Here is a 7,716-nt window from a genome sequence, read left to right as displayed (position 1 = left end):
TGTGTGTGTATGTGTGTTTTGTAATAACCTTGTCTCTCCCTGAAGATCAAACTGAAAAAGGGCTTTGCCCCAGACTGAGGTTTATGATTAACTTCGGGTCAAGGAAAGACAGGAGTAATCCATTCCCTCCCTCCATCCAGTTCTTTATTCACTCCATCTGCTCTGGGAAAGAGAAATGGCTGCCAGGAGGGGCTAATAAAGATCCGTAAGCGTTGACAGTTATCGGCATTACCTCCCACCCACCACACCTATACACAGCTATGTTGCTCAAGATCCAAGGCGAAATCCGACGTCCGTCCAGGTACCCATGACATCGGGGATGACTTTAAAAAACATCCACTATGGGCAACGGTGAGCAATATTACCATCAATTAGGATTGCGGTTTGCTAAGGCATTGCGGACGGGGATGGCAGAAAGGCGTGAACCGCAAGCTCCTGCTCCGAGTGTCAAATGTCCAATCCCAGTGCTAGGGACTTGTTTTTTTTGTTTTTTTTTACCCTATCCCAAACCATAACCCTGTACCTTAACCATTCTGAATTCATGCATAAACATAACCTTCAAAATGTGACATTTGTGGGCAAACGTCGGATTTTTGCCTAAACAAACTGTGTGTGTATGTGCGTGTGCGTGCGTGTGCGTGCGTGCGTGAGAGCTGAGTGCGCATCTGTGCGACTGTAGTTGTGTGTGTCCCAGTCCTTGTGTCTTCCCTAATGGAATGAGACAGGCTGTGATGGTGTGTGATGGGCCCACCTGCCTTCATGTCTGCTCCTCTCTAACTCCAGGCCGTCAACCTGTCTACACTGTCTACCACAGTGACAGCAATGTCCAACAAGGAGGAAACTGCAGCAGGATACTGCCTATGGCCTTACTAAGTCTGTGTGTGTGTGTGCGTGCGTGCGTGCATGTGTGTGTGTGTGTGTGTATGTGTAAGTGTGCGCACCTGCCTGCCTGCCTGCGTCCGTGCATTTGTGTGTAGGTCAGAGAGATAAGGAAGGGCACTAGCCGTAGCAGACACTCTTCTATTGTCATTTGCCAGGGGAGATTCCAGACAGAGATATATTGAACCAATATAGATTCTGCTGTGCAGCATTGTATCCCACAGGAACACTGACCACATGAACACATTCTACCCGTGACACTACCGAGGTCATGCCCATCCCCAAGGGTCGCTGTAGACACACCTACAGTAATATGTGCAATGTTACTATATTATAAAACTGTAGTTTGGGTCCTGGATGCTAATTGGCTGAAACAGCATTTCAGCCATTTGTATATCAGACAATATACCACGGGTATGACGCAAAAATACGTGTTTACGGTTCTATTTATGTTGGTAACCAGTTTATAATAGCAATAAGGCACCTCTGAGGTTTGTGGTATACATAACATGTCTAAGGGCTGTTTGCAGGAAAGAACATCCCTTAGCTGTGGTATATTGGCCGATACCACACCCCCAATATACCCCATTCCATCAGGCCATATTGCTTAATTACAACTATACTATTACTATACTGGTACAATACTGTTACGATCACTCTAATTACTGCAATAATGAGCATCCATATTGGTCAACCATAAATAATGCCACCGTTAAATGTATTCATTACACGAATAGCCAACAGTAGAAAGAATCTGAATGTATTTTCTGACTGACTATGACAAATACATCCATTAAGGGGTAATCGTAAAGGGTTATTGATTTGACATGAATCACATTTCTGATCCTACGCCAACGTTGAGTAACATGTTCTGTAAAATAGCAAGGCACTCAAGATTTCCTGACGACCAACGACCTCCATTTCTCCCTACATGCATGTCCATACAGTTTACAGTGATTTCATCTAAAATCTCTCCCACCATTCACAACTCATCTCATCACTTAGGCAGTAATGTTTTTGTGACACTGTAAATGTACTGTATATCAAATTAGTATTTCAAAAATAAACAGCTTCATCTTCATTGAACACAGACTTCCATGGACAGACACTGTATCACTGGGATAACCCTCTGGGGCAGCCGAGCGAGATTGTAAGATGTGTGTTTGAGCGAAGTGAATTGAACATTTGTCAGGTTGGCGCCCAAAGAATACTGTATCTCCTCACTGCAATCTCAAATTCGCGGAACCAGATCAGAATGCTTGTGATTCTCACAACTCAACAGCAGAGGTCACTCTTGCATTTGTTTTCACAGGTGCAGGAGAGTCATCTGAGTAACATCAAGACATCTACTGCACCAAAGGAGTTGGATCACAGCATTTATGGCCAATGACAGCCTGATACTACTGTGGTGATTGGTGATACTAGGACAATTCTAGTCATAATTTAACAAAGTATAACTTGTAAACCTTAAGGAAGCCTTCATACTGCCTTTATAAGGCCCCAAAAAATGCTATAGATGCTATATAGGGTGTCGCAACAGGCCTTTTTTATGTGATGTTTTCCAAATGACAAATATTTTTCTTGATGTTCCTGTGCTCTACACGTACACCCAACAGTGTGCATGGGTGTAGTTTGTGTCTGTTGTGGTGCACTGCAACTACTAAATATAGTTTGGAAGGACACACAGGTGTCTGTAATCATGGCCGGGTGTGGCTTGCTATCATTGGTTAATTGACAGATAAAAATAAAACATGTAATAAACATGAATGGACCAAAAGCCTACGTTGAGATCGAAGGTTTGTTGGTTATGTCGAAACGATGGTTATTCAATTATTGCATCTGAGCTCCTAGAATGTGAGGCCTTTTCTTTTTCACGTGTGAGAAATGACATATTTAATGACATATGAGCTTCACGTCCCCTCAGGCAAGGATGGAGGAAAACAGCGTGGATGATGAGATAGAATAGGTCGATTTGGAGAAAAAGACAGTGGAGAGAGAGAAATATGAGAAAGACAGAGATAGAGAGAGGGGGGGGGGGAGTAGAGTAAGAGCAGATATTACAGTTTTCTCAATTGCTAAAACCCTAAAACCCATTGGCTGAACAAAGTTCTCAGTGGCCTGGACTCATTTAGCTTATGCTAAACACAATTTGCAGATCTCACTTAGACTTTTCAGCAACACTCTAAACTCATTCTCAAAACACATTCTGCACTCTAATGCACATGTCATCCATACTGGTAAACACAAGTGGCCACAATCAAATACAAATACCATTACATGCAAAATTGTTGAACTATTTGTCATAAACTGTCAAGCATAGTTTTACACATTTCTATTAGACCTTTTGTACAAAAACGTGAATTTATGAATCGTGCAGGTGAAATTGACCCTCACTCATGAAGGAATGTAAAGTGTTAGTTCAACCAACAATCAACCAGTTGTCTAAATTGCTCAAAGGTGCATCTCATGAAGAATCAAGTGGCAAGCATACAGTATATAGACAGACCACAACACAGAGTTGCAATTTTCCAATAATGGATGGACCAGGAAACGAACAGAGTCAACAGCCAAGAGGAAGAAGAGGAGCAAGGATGCGTGGTGGAAGGCAAAACAGAGGAAGAGGCAGAAGAGGACATAGGCGCATATCTGATGACATAAGGGCCACTATTGTAGACCATGTTGTCAATCATGGCCTTACAATGGCTGAGGCGGGTCGAAGGGTGCAGCCGAATATTGGGAGATCAACCGTGTCCTCAATAGTTCAAACGTTTCGAAGAGAGAACAGGTATGTCCACCAATGTACAGTGCACTGTTACTGTATATAAACAGTATACTGTATACTTCCTACAATGCTTCATATTACAGTAGTCCACTTGTATTTCACAGCATACAGAAATATACTCTATACAGATACATACTGCCCCTTACATGCACTCACCTGTATGTTTTACAGTAAAATGTGTGTTCGCATAGTTTTTGTCTATGTGAAAGTGTGGGATGCATCACTGCATTTTTCCCCACATAGGACTGCAAGATTACCTCAAACCGGTGGCAGAGGATGCCTTTTCACACCTCAAAAGGAGGAGGCTATTTGCGAGCAAACAATGCCATGAGACTCAGGGAAATACAAAGGACCATTATAGAAGACAACGATGTCTTTGAAAACATCCATACGGTTAGCATCTCAACCATCGACAGGGTGCTGCATAGAAACCAGATGAGTATGAAACAGCTGTACCGTGTACCATTCCCAAGGAATGAGGACAGAGTTAAGGAGCTACGGTACCAGTATGTACAGGTAAAACATATATCTATGTAACTACTTTACAGCAACATTTTATAGTGATACATAGTACAGTAAGTATAAACTGCACACATTTCCATTGCTGTGGAAGGAACATGCAATATATGTACATTTTATGTCACTCTTCCTTACCAAAACAAATTCAACTGTGTCTTCTGGGATATAGCGTATAATGGAGTTGGAATCAAGTGAACTCTCTCACAACTTTGTATATGTGGATGAGGCTGGCTTCAACCTGACCAAATGCAGAAGGCGGGGTCGGAATATCATCGGTCACAGAGCTACTGTGGATTTGCCAGGCCAACAGGGAGGAAATATCACCATGTGTGCTGCTATTTCGGAGCATGGTGTCCTAACCCATATCCCCCTTATAGGGCCATACAACACCCAGCATCTACTCAACTTTTTAGAGACACTCTACAGGGCTCTGATCCCTGATGATGAGTGTGGTCTGTTTAGAGAGGATTTGCCAAAGTATGTGGTCATTTGTGATAATGTGAGTTTCCATCGATCAAACATCATAAGGCAATGGTTTGTGACCCACCCGAGGATGCTCATAGAATTCCTCCCACCTTATTCACCATTCCTTAACCCAATTGAGGAGTTATTTTCAGCATGGAGGTGGAAGGTGTAAGATCGTCAGCCACACACACAGATGACCCTGCTGGCTGCAATGGATGCAGCATGTGAGGATATCACAGTAGACGCCTGCAGAGTATGGATAAGGTATTCCAAAAGATTCTTTCCACGTTGCATTGGAAGGGAAAATATCCGGTGTGATGTGGATGAGAATATGTGGGCCGACAGACAGGAACGTCTGGATGTGCAGAGACAGCACAACAGTGCTGCGGGCAAAGTTGTGCCTTAGGGGTGGTTTCCTGTGTTTCTTTCTAATTTAGTTTTTTTCCTTTGGGCCCCTTGGGTTGTCCAGTCTCTTTCAATCAATAACCCACATACAGTAATATGTAAATAGTACTGTTGAAATTGATATATGCCATAGAAGTGCAGCCTTGTGCATTTTCAATACAGTAACTGTCATCCAAACTGTAGCCTAAGTTTACATCAGGTAATACTGTCAAAGTACACAGTTACATTGACAACATGCCTAAACATTTTGACGACCTTGTTCGTGAACAATGACTCAATGACTTATCATCCTGATGACACTGACATGATCATTGGCATGAATATTTACTTTTGAGAGATGTACTAAGGATTTTTAGTGACTGACTAGCTTTAGAAACATATCTATTGTATATTGCAGTTTGTACAAATTGTTCTGAGAAATGCACTTATTATTTTGCACATGTTAGGGATGATGTGAAAAGTGCACCAAAGCGACTGAGAAAAACTAACAGTACTGACTGCTCAATTGATTTTGACTGGTTGCAGGTTCATATCAACAAAGAACAATAATAACAGTATCACAGAGACAAGTTTGTGAGATGCAGGGTACAGTACTGTAAAAATAGGGGTACAAGGAGGAGGAAGAACAAAAAACTAAATGGCAAAGAGCAAAGCAGAGTAGTAATTTCTGATCAATTTTGAGCTACTATGATAGAACCTGTTTTCATTCATCAAAAGACAATGACGGAAAAATATGAATATTATTTTTGATTAAAAATGTACTTCTCCCTGAGAATTGTATGTTTTGAACAATGTGTTTTCTATTTTTCGGAGTATTATTTACTGACTGCTTGAGAGTGTATATCATTTTGATCACGTTGTTTATGATTTGAGGGCTGTGTTTCATTTTGAACACAGGTAAAACTGTTTTGAGGCGAATGTTTCATTTTGCGAGAGGAGTCCGAGGTTATGTAAATAGTGCTTGGAGATGAGGTTTTGTGTTGAATGTTTTCAGGAAATGGAGCAAGGTTTCAGAAGTTGTGTTGTAACAATTGAGAAAAACTGTAAAGAGAGCTGAGGGCGAGACATAAAAAGTGATAGATGGGCTTTCTAAAGTGCGTCACAGAACCTACAGTATATAGTTGCAGTGAAGAAGCAGGACAGAACACAGAGACCTGAGAATATTGTGATTCAGTTTGAGCTCCACACTGTCCAACCACAGCTGACCGATATAACTGGACTGTCTGCCACCTGATGCCTGGGTACATCAACAGATTTCACTTTTGTGTGGATATGAATGTGTATATGCACACACACACACACACACAGGCCCTCACTAGCACCCAGCCAGGTCTGGCCTACTGTAACCCCGGCCCTCTCCATATCCTCTCTACATTATACACACAGGCAATTACAGTAAGAGGTATTTATTTGACTTGTAGTGCTTTGTTATACTGTGGGTCAAACTATTCTATGAGAGGTACCAACTCAGTGGAGTGTTTATATAGCTGAGAAACAGAAAGACAAAGCTCCGGGGTTTGGCTCACATTCAGCCTAAATATCCCACTGGAAGTCTAACTCACTATTAGTGGACGATAAAAATAACATGGCATTTGTTCATTTAGATGACTGTACATACACTACATTGCCAAAAATATGTGGACACTCCATTAACTTAATGGATTTGGTTATTTCAGCTACACCCATTGCTGCCAGGTGTATAAAACCAATCACACAGCCTTGCAATCTCCATAGTTACATTGGCAATAGAATGGCCTTACTGAAGAGCTCAGTGACTTTCAACATGGCACTGTCATAGGATGCCACCTTTTCAACAAGTCCAACAAGTCCACTTCTTTTGCTAACTAGCGTTAGAGCAATGACGGGCAGTCTATAGTAACTGCTAGTAGATACCATAGACTTCCAGTCATTGTGCTAATGCTAGTTAGCATTATCTCTAACTTCTTTCAAACTGGATGCAGAGACATAAAAATTGTATCCATGAGTCCATCTGACTGTGGGGAAGTAGATAAAGGGCTTCGTTGCCAAAATCCCGAAGTATCCCTTTAAGTCTACAAAGGGGTCAGGTCAACAGGGTTAGGCCTATGGGGTTGATACATTGGCCGTCGAAGCTGAACAGGGTAATAAAGGGGTTCAAGGAGTTGGGATCATGTCCAATAGCATCAGGGCCATGTCTAAGGTTTGTGTGTAAGGGTTGAAACACTGACCGTCCTGTAGCCGTAGTTGTCTGAGGAATAGAGGGTTCTGTAGGACATTACATCTCCCTGGTTCATCCTCTCTGGTCACAAGCATCAGGTCTGTATAGATGAACACTGTCACCTAGAGAGAGAGAGAGCGAGAGAGAGAAACCTAGCTGAAAATATCTTCTTGCTAAAACTCGACATCACAGCACTGTGCATGCATTGCAAAACAGTTTACATAGGCGCACAACACACATTTACTCTTTTGACAAATACACACACACACGCACGCACGCTTGCTCAAAACTGCCCTTCTATGTCTATTCTCCAAATTGTACACACTTTCCACTCAAAATAGATGATAATCTTGATAGTCTTTTAAAATGTTTGATAGATGATCATCTTGACAGATAATCTGGTTAGTGGAGGACTTGTCACCCTGTCATGTCAGAGTAGTTGTCTATCTGGTGTCAGGGACAGACAAGG

At 41.9% G+C, this 7,716-nt stretch overlaps 1 protein-coding gene across 2 annotated transcripts in view; it reads right to left on the bottom strand.

The window, feature by feature from the left end:
- The window catches only part of LOC109874136 (regulator of G-protein signaling 3), a 150,756-nt gene that overhangs the window by 132,270 nt on the left and 10,770 nt on the right, over positions 1-7,716 (bottom strand). For both annotated transcript variants that reach the window (XM_031808887.1, XM_020465937.2), the window contains exon 3: positions 7,258-7,369. The gene's annotated coding sequence lies outside the window, so the exon portion shown is untranslated. The remainder of the gene's footprint in view (positions 1-7,257; positions 7,370-7,716) is intronic.

This window comes from Oncorhynchus kisutch, linkage group LG29 (assembly GCF_002021735.2).
Source record: "Oncorhynchus kisutch isolate 150728-3 linkage group LG29, Okis_V2, whole genome shotgun sequence".
Taxonomy (NCBI): Eukaryota; Metazoa; Chordata; class Actinopteri; order Salmoniformes; family Salmonidae; genus Oncorhynchus; species Oncorhynchus kisutch.
The sequence above is the reverse complement of the archived record's forward strand: the minus strand, read 5'-3'. Positions and strand labels throughout refer to the sequence as shown.